Genomic DNA, 14,741 nt, shown 5'->3' with positions numbered 1-14,741 from the left:
TCAATCTGGACAAACCAACAAAATCTCATGTCCTACCTGAGATTCCAAGTACTTATGGTGGTCAATCAAATTCTGTACGTAAGTTATATTAGGAAATACACTATTTAAAATATAAATTTTGTAACAAACATTTTTTGCCTTAGTCTCACACAGAAGGTGACATTTTAAAATATTAATTACCATCTATTTCAGCACCCTGCAATAATGACATTCTTTTGTTCTTCCTCATGCAAAAACATTTTTAAAATGTGTACATTTAGTCACTATTATTATACACTCTAGGCATTCCTAGATTATACCGTCTCAATCTTTAACCTCTATCTTTCTTTCTGATTTCATTTATGTCCCCAACCCTCCTCCCTCTACCTTCCTCACGTGCAGCTTCATTCAGTGTTTTAACATAATTGTATTACAGTTAGGTAGTATTGTGTCATCCATTACTGAGTTTTTGTATTCATCCTGTTGGATAGTCTGTATCCCTTCAGCTCCAATTACCCAATATCTTACCCTATTTCTATCTACTGATGGTCTCTGTTACCAATGAAATATTCCAAGTTTATTCACTAATGTCAGTTCATATCAGTGAGATCATACAGTATTTGTCCTTTAGTTTTTGGCTAGTCTCACTCAGCATAATGTTCTCAAGGTCCATTCATGTTGTTACATACTTCATAAGTTTATTCTGTCTTAAAGCTGCATAATATTCTATCATATGTATATACCACAGTTTGTTTAGCCACTCGTCTGTTGATGGACATTTTGGCTGTTTCCATCTCTTTGCAATTGTAAATAATGCTGCTGTAAACATTGGTGTGCAAATGTCCATTTGTGTCTTTGCCCTTATGTCCTCTGAGTAGATACCTAGCAATGGTATTACTGGGTCATATGGCAATTCTATATTCAGCTTTTTGAGGAACCGCCAAACTGCCTTCCACAGCGGTTGCACCATTTGACATTCCCACCAACAGTGAATAAGTGTGCCTCTTTCTCCACATCCTCTCCAGCACTTGTCATTTTCTCTTTTGTTCGTAATGGCCATTCTGGTGGGTGTGAGGTGATATCTCATTGTGGATTTGATTTGCATTTCTCTAATGGCCAGGGACATTGAGCATCTCTTCATGTGCTTTTTGGCCATTTGTATTTCCTCTTCTGAGAGGTGTCTGTTCAAATCTTTTTCCCATTTTGTAATTGGGTTGGCTGTCTTTTTGTTGTTGACTTGAACAATCTCTTTACAAATTCTGGATACTAGACCTTTATCTGATATGTCATTTCCAAATATTGTCTCCCATTGTGTAGGCTGTCTTTCTACTTTCTTGATGGAGTTCTTTGATGTGCAAAAGTGTTTAATTTTGAGGCATTTCCATTTCTTACTTTCTTTCTTCAGTGCTCTTGCTTTGGGTGTAAGGTCTATAAAACCACCTCCAATTATAAGATTATAAGATATTTCCCTACATTTTCCTCTAACTGTTTTATGGTCTTAGACCTAATGTTTAGATCTTTGATCCATTTTGAGTTAACTTTTGTATAGGGTGTGAGATACGGGTCCTCTTTCATTCTTTTGCGTATGGATATCCAGTTCTCTAGGCACCATTTATTGAAGAGACTGTTTTGTCCCAGGTGAGTTGGCTTGACTGCCTTATCAAAGACCAAATGTCCATAGATGAGAGGGTCTATGTCTGAACACTTTATTTGATTCCATTGGTCAATATATCTATCTTTATGCCAGTACCATGCTGTTTTGGCCACTGTGGCTTCATAATATGCCTTAAATTCAGGCAGTGTGAGACCTCCAGCTTCGTTTTTTCCTCCTCAAGATACTTTTAGCAATTCAGGACACCTTGCCCTTCCAGATAAATTTGCTTATTGATTTTTCTATTTCTGAAAAGTAAGTTGTTGGGATTTTGATTGGTATTGTGTTGAATCTGTAAATCAATTTAGGTAGATTTGACATCTTATCTATAGTTGGTCTTCCAATCCATGAACACAGTATGCCCTTCCATCTATTTAGGTCTTCTGTGATTTCTTTTAACAGTTTCTTGTAGTTTTCTTTGTATAGGTCTTTTGTCTCTTTAGGTAAATTTATTCCTAAGTATTTTATTCTTTTAGTTGCATTTGTAAGTGGAATTCTTTTCTTGATTTCCCCCTCAGATTGTTCATTACTAATGTATAGAAACACTACAGATTTTTGAATGTTGATCTTGTAACCTGCTACTTTGCTGTACTCGTTTATTAGCTCTAGTAGTTTTGCTGTAGATTTTTCAGGGTTTTTGACATATAGTATCAAATCATCTGCAAACAGTGATAGTTTTACTTCTTCCTTTCCAATTTTGATGCCTTGTATTTCTTTTTCTTGTCTAATTGCTCTGGCTAGAACTTCCAGCACAATGTTGAATAACAGTGGTGATAGTGGACATCCTTGTCTTGTTCCTGATCTTAGGGGGAAAGTTTTCAGTTTTTCCCCATTGAGGATGATATTAGCTGTGAGTTTTTCATATATTCCCTTTATCATTTAAAGGAAGTTCCCTTGTATTTCTATCCTTTGAAGTGTTTTCAACAGGAAAGGATGTTGAATCTTGTCAAATGCCTTCTCTGCATCAATTGAGATGATCATGTGATTTTTCTGCTTTGATGTGTTGATATGGTGTATTACATTAATTGATTTTCTTATGTTGAACCATCCTTGCATACCTGGGATGAATCCTACTTGGTCATGATGCATAATTCTTTTAATGTGTTGCTGGATTCGATTTGCTAGAATTTTCCAGAGGATTTTTGCATCTATATTCATTAGAGAGATTGGTCTGTAGTTTTCTTTTTTTTGTAATATCTTTGTCTGGTTTTGGTATGAGGGTGATGTTGGCTTCATAGAATGAATTAGGTAACTTTTCATCCTTTTCAATTATTTTGAAGAGTTTGACCAGGATTAGTACTAATTCTTTCTGAAATGTTTGATAGAATTCACATGTGAACCCATCTGGTCCTGGAGTTTTCTTTTTGAGAAGCTTTTGAACGACTGATTCAATTTCTTTACTTGTGATTGGTTTGTTGAGGTCATCTATTTTTTCTCGAGTCAAAGTTGGTTGTTCATGCCTTTCTAGGAAGTTTTCCATTTCATCTACATTGTTGTATTTATTAGCATAAAGTTGTTCATATTATCCTGTTATTACCTCCTTTATTTCTGTGGGGTCAGTGGTTATGTCTCCTCTTTCATTTCTGACCTTATTTATTTGCATCTTCTCTCTTCTTCTTTTTGTCAATCTTGCTAAGGGCCCATCAATCTTATTGATTTTCTCATAGAAGCAATTCTGGTTTTAATGATTTTCTCAATTGTTTTCATGTTCTGAATTTCATTTATTTCTGCTCTAATCTTTGTTATTTCTTTCCTTTTTCTTGCTTTGGGGTTAGTTTGCTGTTCTTTCTCCAGTTCTTCCAAGTGGACAGTTAATTCCTGAATTTTTGCCCTTTCTTCTTTTTTGATATAGGCATTTAGGGCAATAAATTTCCCTCTCAGCACTGCATTTGCTGTGTCCCATAAGTTTTGATATATTGTGTTTTCATTTTCACAGCCTTGAGATATTTACTGATTTCTCTTGTAATTTCTTCCATGACCCACTGGTTGTTTAAGAGTGTGTTGTTGAGCCTCCACATATTTTTTAATTTTCTGGTGCTCCACCTATTGTTGATTTCCAACTTCATTCCTTTATGATCTGAGAAAGTGGTTTGTATGATTTCAATCTTTTTAAACTTGTGGAGACTTGCTTTGTGACCCAGCATATGGTCTATCTTTGAGAATGATCCATGAGCACTTGAGAAAAAGGTGTATCCTGCTGTTGTTGGGTGTAATGTCCTATAAATGTCTGTCCAGTCTAGCTCATTTATGGTAATATTCAAATTCTCTGTTTCTTTATTGATCCTCTGTCTAGATGTTCTGTCCTTTGATGAGAGTGGGGGAATTGAGGTCTCCAACTATTATGGTAGGTGTGTCTATTTCCCTTTTCAGTGTTTGCAGTGTTTGCCTCAAGTATTTTGGAGCATTCTGGTTCATTGCATAAATATTTATGATTGTTATGTCTTCATGCTGAACTCTTCCTTTTATTAGTACATAGTATCCTTCTTTGCCTCTTTTAACTGTTTTACATTTGAAATCTAATTTCTTGGAAATTAGTATAGCTACTCCTGCTCTTTTCTGGTTGTTATTTGTATGAAATATCTTTTCTCAACCTTTCACTTTCAATCTATGTTTATCTTTGGGTCTAAGATGTTTTTCCTGTAGACAGCATATAGAAGGATCCTGTTTTTAAATCCATTCTGCCAGTCTATGTTTTTTGATTGGGGAGTTCAATCCCTTAACATTTAGTGTTATTACTGTATGGGTAGTAATTTCTTCTACCATTTTGCCTTTTGAATTTTATATGTCATATCTAATTTTCCTTCTTTCTACACTATTCTCCACACCTCTTTCTTTTGTGTTTTCATATCTGTCTCTAGTGTTCCCTTTAGTATTTCTTGCAGAGCTGGTCTCTTGGTCACAAATTTTCTCGGTGATTTTTTGTCTGAAAATGTTTTAATTTCTCCCTCATTTTTGAAGGACAATTTTTCTGGGTATAGAATTCTTGGTTGGCAGTTTTTCTCTTTTGGTAGTTTAAATATATCATCCCACTGTTTTCTCGCCTCCATGGTTTCTGCTGAGAAATCTACACATAGTCTTATTGGGTTTCCCTTGTATGTAATGGAGTGCTTTTCTCTTGCTGCTTTCAAGATCCTCTCTTTCTCTTTGACTTCTGAAATTCTGATTAGTATGTGTCTTGGAGAACGTCTATTTGGATCTATTCTCTTCGGGGTACGCTGCACTTCTTGAATCTGTAATTTTAGGGCTTTCTTAAGAGTTGGGGAATTTTCAGTGATAATTTCTTCCATTAGTTTTTCTCCTCCTTTTCCCTTCTCTTCTCTTTCTGGGACACCCACAGCACGTATGTTCATGTGCTTCATATTATCATTCAATTCCCTGAGTCCCTGCTCATATTTTTCCATTTTTTCCTCTATAGTTCCGCTTCTTGTCAGATTTCAGATGTTCCATCCTCCAGTTCACTAAGACTTTCCTCTGTCTCTTGAAATCTACCATTGTAGGTTTCCATCATTCTTTTGTATCCAAAAAGCAGTCAAGCCATAGAAACACAGCCAGAAAACAAAAAAAAAAATTCCTTTCTATAGCAAGTCCTCCATTCCTTGGGTTTGCCAATCAAGAAATTAAGTTGGTATGTTGCCCTGTGTATCTCCATGTCCTATGTGCCCCCTCCTTTCCTTCAGGTCCCAGACCCTTTCAAGTATTTTGTGCTGTCTGATCTGAGAAAAAACTTGGGTTCTTTTTTTCTTTCTCCCATCAGCCCTGCCCTCTCTGTGCCAGGGCAAAACCCAGCAACCTCAGCTTTTACTCGAGGTTTAGCTGAACAGGGGGTCTATTTTTAGTAGTCAGAATTTGTTAATTAATTCCACAATTGGAGCTTGGTTTAGCTCAGCCCCTTGCTGTTAGTAAAGGCTCTTTCCTTTCCCCTCTGGGAAGCAGTCTGTGGGGGAGGGGTGCTGGCCTCCATGGCTTGGGGATTCATAGTTCTGAGTGGAATTGCAGTTGGTCCGGCTTGTTGAAAGTGATGTACACTGTGTGTCCGGTAACTGATGTGGCCCCAGCAGTTGTTCTGTACTGTTCCTGGCTATTTACTAGCTGCTCTGGAGGACAAACTAAATCCAAGACCTCATTTAGCTACCGTCCTGGAACTCTCTCCTAGAGTCTTCTTAATGCACTTTATCTCTTTATGCATATTTTCTTTCAATTGATTTAGGAGATTTGTTTGAATATATTTGATTAATTATTCCAGATTTTGTGTCTCTCCTGACTTTGTGATCTGTTCCTTTTAGATCTGAGCCATTTCATCTTGGGTTTTGGTTTGCCTTGTAATTTTTTGCTACTATATGGTCACCTGATTATCCTGATGTATCTACTCTGAAAATCAGGTTCTTTTTCTTATCTAGGATATATCTGTTGCTTGTGTTTATGTTGGGGAACTATTTTGGCAGTTGGATCATTACTATTTTCTAACCAAAATAGGGAAGGGTACTCATGGAGGGGGTGTAGAACAGCTCCGATGGGGCCTGGGATATTGTCTTCAGAGTTTCTGAAAAGCCCTGCTTTTTCCCTCTGCACTTCGAAGCCTGGCCAGCATATGCACTTGTCAGTACCTTATTCTTTCTCAGAAGCTGTTTAACTCATGGACCTCCAAACCATCTTACTGGACAGGCCTGGAATTGTGGAGTTCCTGTGTTCTTATTTCACCAGCCAATAATTGGCTCAGTGTTAAGCTGTGTCCCCCTCTGTACTTGGTGCAGAGGTCTCCCACAGCCACCCCCATCCACAGTCATCACCCAGACAAGTATCAGGTCTGCTGCTGCTGCTTCTCTCAATGGTGGAGAGTGGGCTCCAGAAGCCATGGCCATGTTTATAGTCTCTGCCTATATTTTCTCAGTTTTTTTGTCCCACACTGAATTGGGCATTGAAATGTCCTCCCCTGTGTTTTGTGTCCCCAAACAGTTGATTCAGACAGTTTCTACCTGGGTACTTGCTGTTTTTGGGAAGGAAGTGGATTCTGCCACTCCTTCCTTACTTTCCCATTTTTGAAGCTCCTCCTTAGTGCCCTTTTGCAATCTATACTCCACAGCAGCTTGAGTCCTGCTGTAAGTCCCTATGTCAGTGTCTGTTTGTGTTCCATACTCCCTAGTGACTTGAGTCCTGCCATAAGTCCCTGTGTGGGTATCTGTGTCTGGAAATAGGTGTGGAGCTTTGTAATTTGAAAGATACAAATACGTGTGAAAATATAGGGGAGAAAGAGATAGTTGTACTTTATTTTTATTTCTAGTAAGAGACATAAGCACCCAGTGAAACATTAAGGTGATGAGTCTGGATTCAAGCTAGTTTCATCCCAATAGTTTATGAAAAATGGATCTTATACATTCTGGCAGCCAAGTTATGGACAGTGGGAAGGGCTTTAGTCATGTTCATACATGGGCCTACAGGAATTGTTGGGTTATACTGTCTGGGTGGGAATTTATTTTAAGATACTTCAGTACTGTATAAACAGTATGATAAATAAAAGGACTAATTTGAATCTAATTAAAGTCCCAGGGGTGATCAATTAGCATATGCATGTCCTTATCTGAAGAACACTGGGCTAGCTAATTGGCGTTTGGAGTATCCTAAATGGAACTGCTACTTTGAGGTTGGCCAATTTGTGCAAGGAATTGTAAAACTAATTTTTTTTCATGGGCAGGCACCAGGAATTGAACCTGGGTTTCCAGCATTGCAGGCAAGAATTCTGCCACTGAGTCACTGTTGCACCACCTTAAAACTAATTTTTGATTGGAATAATTTTCAGTGTTTAAGATATGAGACTGGCTAGGAATAGTGCAAGAGTATTCAAATCTGTTGTGTGACTGCAGTGTCAGAAATCAACAAGCCCAAATGTCAATGTCCAGGTGCAGTATTCCAGGTCTGAAGCCTTCTTACCCTGCCCCTCCACTTCACTGATAATCTTACCATTTGATATCAGTACAAGGATTGTAGTATATCCTACAATTTAAGAGGGAATGATGTGCATTACATTAGTTTCAGAGTGAGTCTTTCATGCAAGATGGACCTGAAGGCAAACAGAGAGACATTTTAGAGCTATGAATGAGTTGCTAAGAAATGTGAGGACCTTTGATGAAATTTGGTCTAACAAGTACTTTACTTGGAAGTGAGGTTTTGGGGTTGAGGATAGATAGATTTCATTTGTTTTCTAATTACTGGAGGTTATTGATATTCACCAGAAGAACCTGATATTCAAAGAACTGTCAAAATAGCTGAGGCCTACTTGCTACAGTGGAGAATCCATTGCCAAAAGGAAACCAGAACCAACAATTCACCAAATATCAAAACTATCCACAATCATATTCTTGGAAGGCAAGAATTGATATTCTTGAGGCAAGCTCAGTTGTCTAACAGTCACATGGCTTCTGCAGGCCAATCTTCTGATGAAGTTAGAACTGAGAAAAATAATTTTTCTTTACCTTTAAATGCTTAAGAAAGATAATGAGAGTTCATCATATCAATTCAACAAATACTTATCCTTCTTTTATTCTTGGAAGCATTATTCAACCCAGATTGCAGTCTGCAATCAACTTCATATGGACCTCTAACTTCTAATTGTTTGTATATTTTAATTAAGACCTTTATAGCATTGTTTAAATTCCACCTTTACTTTTGTTATTAGTGGTTTCCAAATTTCTCTCTTCCATCATTTCTTTTGTAGTTTAACTTTTTCTTTTTACATTGCAGTTTTAAGTTGTATAACCCTAGACTTCAATCTAAGGAGTAATCGTAAAATTGCTTAAACCTAGCTATATTTTCATGCAAGAATCAACCTGTATCCTCAGTTGATCTGAGGAATAGCCCTGACTATTCAACTACTTCTTCCTTAGGCATGACTTATCACTCTTTGAGGTGTTTCATTTAAGAGATTTACCAAGTAAATAATAGCACTTGTTGACTATTTTTGAGTGTTGGGAGCCATTTTGAAAGAGGAATGAGATATAATGCTTAGAGTTCAAGCCTGAGAGCCCTGAAACATATTCTATAGATAAAATGGATACTGGAAATAGGAAATGATGTAGTAGGAACCAGAATGATGAGACTATCTTGTAGATGCCAGTCGAAAGTTATTGAAATAGAATTAAGAACTAACTTCTTTCAGGCATACTGTTTAATATGATCAAGAATTAGTTTGAAAACTTAACATTGTTTTACTATTCCAGGAAATTTTTGCCTGGGAAAATAAAGTTGCAAATAAATTTTTTTGTTTTATGAAATCTCTGAAAATTTATTTATATGGAAAAATAAACTGCTCAATAGTTGCCTTTCTCAAAATAAGCAGTGTTCATGAGGGTAAATATCTTCATTCCCAGGATGATAGATCACTCAATGAGCAAATGACTTGATTATCAGTTGCTTGCTCATCAAGACTTCAAACTCTTGCCTTAATGAATTCACCAATTTAAAACCTTATATCACAAATTTTTCCAATTGTTGTCAGATTCTTCCATTGAATGGCCCAATCTAATCAAATTCCCAAACTTTATAATTACCTGCTTTTGACCTTCCCTTTCTGAGTTACTGCAAAGACTTTGTCAAGGTGGGGCTTTCATTTATTGCAATTAGTAATAATTCAGCTTTATTTGACCACAAGATTACTTTGGCAGTCTTCTGGGGATAATTATCAATGATAATTAAAGCCATAAGAATAAACAAGTTTTCTATGACACACGGCGTGGTGGCTATAAAATGGCCAAGGAGAATAGTCACAAAGAGTGAGAGGAAGAAGATGAACTACAGGAGACTATAGAAAGATAGGAGAAATAGGATATTATCATATCTCAGAACCAAGGAATGTGTGGACTTTGTCCTTGATGGGTGTGATGGTTAATTTCATGTGTCAACTATGCTTAGATTGTGGTGTACAGTTGTCTGGTCAAGTAAGCACTGGCCTGATTGTTACTGCGAAGGAATCTCATAGATGGATTTGCACTTGTAGTCAGTCGATTGCATCAATGAGTGATTGCATTAACAATTAACAAAAGAGATTTTCCTCAGCAGTGAGGGAAGTTTCCTCCTACAATGAGGAAGGTCTTAAAGTAAGAAATTAGAATTTCAGAAGTGAGAAAGAATTCGTTCTTCTTTTTCAGCCAGCCAACTTCTTCTGGTGAATTCAACCTCACTTTCACCAGAGTTTCCAATTTGTAGTCTTCCCTATGAAATTTAAACTCATCAGTTTCTATGGTTCAGTGAACCAATTTCTATAATAAATCTCTTAATACTTACACACACATATACACACACACAGAGTTAGTTCTGTTTCCTTGGAAAACCCGGACTAACACAGTGAACTGACCAAAAGTGCCATGCATGAGATGCTTAGAATAATGGCAATTAAGAGGGCACTGCTAAATTTGTTTAAAAGAAGTTTTGGAAACCTCAGAGAGAATAGTTAGGCATAGGTATGGAGTGAGTATATGGTTATTAAATGTGACCAATGGGTATATATTAACTCTAAAGAAATTTGAGAAAAGAAAGAGAACATAAGTTAATAACAGTTGAAAGGAATCCCCAAACAAATTGGGCTTAGTGAGACTTTCAGTGGAAAAGTGGCAGAGATTGAAGATATTAGAAAATGATATAATAGTTCAAATGATTTAGAACAGGGGTCAGAAAACATCTTCTGTAAAGGGCCCTATAGTCTCTGTAACAACTATTCAACTCTGCCATTTTACTGCAAAGGGAAGCAGCCAATACATAACCAAATGGCATGGACAGCTGTGTTCCAATAAATCCTTAATTATAAAAACAGGTGGCAAGCTGGATTGGCCCATGGGCTTCAATTTGCAAACCACTCATTTAGACTTAGCAAATGTTATAGAACAAAAGAAGTCTTTACCAAGCCAAAGTATACATTTTGGTTATTGACACTATATAAATTAACTGGACCTGAGAAACTCTTCAAGGTGATTACAAAGAGTACCTGAAATTGCAACATTTGAAGACAACCCTTTCTTCCTACCCTCCTATCTGATATTACAGGGTTGAACCTGGTAAGTAAACTGCATGCATTTCGGCCACCATACTGGATCACCCTACAGTGAAATGAATAAGTCTTTGTGTGACATCACAATTTGCACAAAATTTATGCATCACAAATTAATAGACTTTATCAATTTAGAATTTCTTATTTTTTTAATTATTTTTTTATAAGACCTAGGATAAAATAGAGAGAGAGTGAGCCAGGAGCAGCTGGCACAGTTGATGGCAAGAAGGAGAAGGTCTCTCGCAGGTTGGAGAACGTATAGAACAAGAGGCGTGCATGCAGCATGACTGAAGTGTGCACACAGTACTTGCTACCTAGCATTTACTACTTTCCCGAAACCCCCGAAAAGAATCTTGGGTTGACCATCGCCACGAGTAAAGGACGTGACAGCAGCAAGAAGAGAAAAGAGGAGATGAAGAAAGGACAGCACAAGCAGCTCAGGGGGAGACACACGAAGGGAGCCCTGGAAGTCTTGGTCTGGGAAGGAAAAGGAGCAAGTCCAGAGAACAAAGAAGAGTCAAGTATGTCAGTTCATATCGCAAATGAGGGAGGGGTTCACCGCTCCTGGAAGTACTGCAATACCAGGTCGATGTGTGGAGTGGATGGAGCAAGCTTCTATTTCATCTCCCTGCTCCAAAAATCCATTTAATATATTGTCCTCGGATAGAGGACGTATCAGATATTAAACTGATAAGAACAGATACTATACTTGATCTTAGCCAAAAGGCCGAGAAGCGATCAATTTAGAATTTTAATCAATGCACGATACTTTTCTCTCCAAATTTCCTAAAAATTATAATTGAAAAAAGTTAGGATCATTTCCACGATTTAATAAGATACTTAAATTAATCCATTGAATGTTTCTAAATTCACATTATGATTTAAATAGTATTAGCACTCAAAGAAATTTGGAAGGATGATATTCTTAAAAGACAAGTGGGCAAAAAGGAGATTGTAATGGGCATCCCTTGTCAACTTCAACTGTAGAACATGTAACAGTTTACTATGTAATGAATTTTAAATTTGATAACAAATAAATCATGCAAATTTTATAAACTAGTTGCCTGGCAAATAATGTTTTTGGTATCAATATTAATGTAAAAGTGGGAATAAATAAAGCTATTTAGTAGCAAAGTTATACTTGAGTTCTATATGCATTACAAATTGAATATTGAATTGATTTTTTAAGGTTATAATACCTGCAAAAGGGGGGGACATCTGTAGGCCTTTCATATATTTATTTATTCATGATAGTGTACTATCCTAGCATTGCACACAATTTTTATTTACTGTGGATCATATTGTTTTGATAATTTAATCACCTGCTCTTACCCTTTTATCTTTATTTTAACTTATAGTTGTTAAAAAGAGAAATTAAAGTGTACCATGCTACAATATATAGGCCAAGTGCTTTATACTGCAATATTTCATTTAATCTTCATGACAAATTTTGTAAATATTATTATCCCCATTCTACATATAAGGAAAGTAAGGCACATATAGGCTAAAATTTTCAAGTAACAGAGTACATAGGTTGCAGAGCTGGGATTTGATTCAGTTCTATCTGGCTCCAGATCCCAATCTCTTAACTACCTTAACCTTTCTAAATAAGACTATTGGAGATGGGAGTGCTAAGTGCAGCAGTACAACTAATTAAGTAAGTATTAAGTACCTATTATGTGCTAGGTTCTTACCCTGTACTGGATGTGGCAGATTGCCTCTGAGGGGTGTTTTCCTCCAGGAAATTATATCACATTTATTGAAAAAAATATGATGATATTAAGACCAAATATTTAAAGATACTATTCTAAATATAACATTAGCAATATACAGTGCTTTGTCTCAAACTTACTATGTCAGAGAGAGCATAATACAATGGAAAGAACTTTGCTTTGGAGTCACCAAACCAGTGACTAACTGAATGGAAAGGGGCGTATCAGAAATATCTGAAGAGAATGATTTGATCAGTGACTGGAAAAGTATTTGCAAGCCCCCTTCGGGGAATGGTAAGAGTGGGGAGAAATTCAACTTCCCCAAGTTGAATTCTTGATATTCTCACAAGCAGTGTGGACAACCAAAGCTGTAGGCTGAGCCCCCAGTCTTGGGGTTTGTTCACATGAAACTTAACCCCACAAAGGATAGGTCAAGTCTACTTAAAATTTAGGCCTAAGAGTCACCCCCAAGAGAGACTCTTTTGTTGCTCAGATGAGGCCCCTCTCTCCAGCCAACACGACAAGCAGTCTCACCACCTTCCCCCTCTCTGCATGGGACATGACTCCCAGGGGTGTGGACCTTCCTGGCAACGTGGGACAGAGATCCTGGAATGAGCTGAGACTCAGCATCAAGGGACTGAGAAAAACCCTAGAATGAGCTGAGAATTAACATCAAGGGATTGAGAGAAACTTCTCGACCAAAAGGGGGTAGAGTAAAATGAGACAAAGTGTCAATGGCTGAGAGATTCCAAACAGAGTCGAGAGGTTATCCTGGAGGTTATTCTTACACATTAAGTAGATATCACCTTGTTGTTCAAGATGTAGTGGAGAGGCTGGAGGGAATTGCCTGAAAATGTAGTGCTGTGTTCCAGTAGCCATGTTTCTTGATGATGATTGGACAATGATATAGCTTTCACAGTGAGACTCTGTGAATGTGAAAACCTTATGTCTGATGCTCCTTTTAGCTACTATATCAACAGAAGAGTAGAACATATGGAATAAAAATAAATAATAGGGGGAACAAATGTTAAAATAAACTCAGTTTGAAATAGTGGTAAATGAAAGCAAGGGGTAAGGGGTATGGTATGTATAGTCTTTTTTTTCTCTATTATCATTTTATTTCTTTTTCTGTTGTCTTTTTATTTCTTTTTCTAAATCGATGCAAATGTACTAAGAAATGATGAATATGCAACTATGTGATGATATTAGGAATTACTGATTGTATATGTAGAATGGAATGATATCTAAATGTTTTGTTTGTTAATTTTTTTAATTAATAAAAAAATTTTAAAAAATGAACAGAGAAAAAAAAAGAAACATCTGAAAAGTCTTTTGTGAACAATTCCAATGGAATGGATTCTTTGACAACATAGACTAGGATCATATTCACTTTTGTATCTCCAATGACAAACATATGGCCTATGGCAGAACAGAAACTTTTGGATGTCCAAAGAATCCAGTCTCTGACCAACCACTTAACATTTGCTGAACTTTCAGTCAATCATATACACTGAATCTCATTTTTATTATTTCTAAATATAATTAGGTAATTATAGAATTAAAAAAGATACAGTTCTTTCCTTTATAAAGCTTACTATACAGTAGATGGTAAAGTACATAACAGTTTTAATCCTACCTTGCTCACAGAATTCATATGAAGTCCAATGAGATACTATAAGTATTGTGGATATTGAAAATGTCCTACAGGGGTATGAGAGTAGTTCAGTGGTAAAATTATCATGCCTGCCATGTGGGAGACCTGGGTTCAATTCTCTGCTTGTGCACTATCCCTCCAAAAATAAATCAACAAATGGTGCTGCAATAATGGGATAGTAACATGGAAAAAGAATGAAATATGACCCCACCATACAGCATACAAAAAAAATGCTCCACAAAGATTAACACTATAATTTTGAACATGTATGATCATTTTATCCCAATTATTCTTAAATTTATATTGTTGGTTAATTAAGATTTCTATGAAGGATTATTATGCGGTGCTGTATTAGTTAGGGTTCTCTAGAGAAATAGAATCAACAGGAAGCACTCACAAATATAAAATTTATAAAAGTGTCTCACGTAGCTGTGGGAATACAGAGTCCAAAATCCACAGGGCAGGCTGTGAAGCTGATGATTCCAATGGAGGGTCTGGATGAACTTCACAAGAGAGGCTCACCGGCCAAAGCAGGAAGAGAGCCTGTCTCTTCTGAATCCTTAAAAAGCTTCCAGTGATTAGAATAAGCATCGCTCATTGCAGAAGGCACTCCCTTTGGCTGAATACAAATGGAATCAGCTGTGGATGCAGCTGACATGATCATGATCTAATTCTATGAAATGTCCTCATTGCAACAGACAGGCTAGCACT

The 14,741-nt window shown here is 36.8% G+C and overlaps 1 non-coding gene across 1 annotated transcript; it reads right to left on the bottom strand.

The window, feature by feature from the left end:
* Window positions 1-11,212: 11,212 nt before the first annotated feature.
* On the bottom strand, window positions 11,213-11,403 carry LOC143672366 (U2 spliceosomal RNA). The gene has a single exon (XR_013169820.1). It is a non-coding gene; the product is annotated as a U2 spliceosomal RNA (small nuclear RNA).
* Between the last annotated feature and the right edge of the window lie 3,338 nt (window positions 11,404-14,741).

Source organism: Tamandua tetradactyla, chromosome X, assembly GCF_023851605.1.
Source record: "Tamandua tetradactyla isolate mTamTet1 chromosome X, mTamTet1.pri, whole genome shotgun sequence".
NCBI classification, from domain to species: domain Eukaryota; kingdom Metazoa; phylum Chordata; class Mammalia; order Pilosa; family Myrmecophagidae; genus Tamandua; species Tamandua tetradactyla.
The sequence above is the reverse complement of the archived record's forward strand: the minus strand, read 5'-3'. Positions and strand labels throughout refer to the sequence as shown.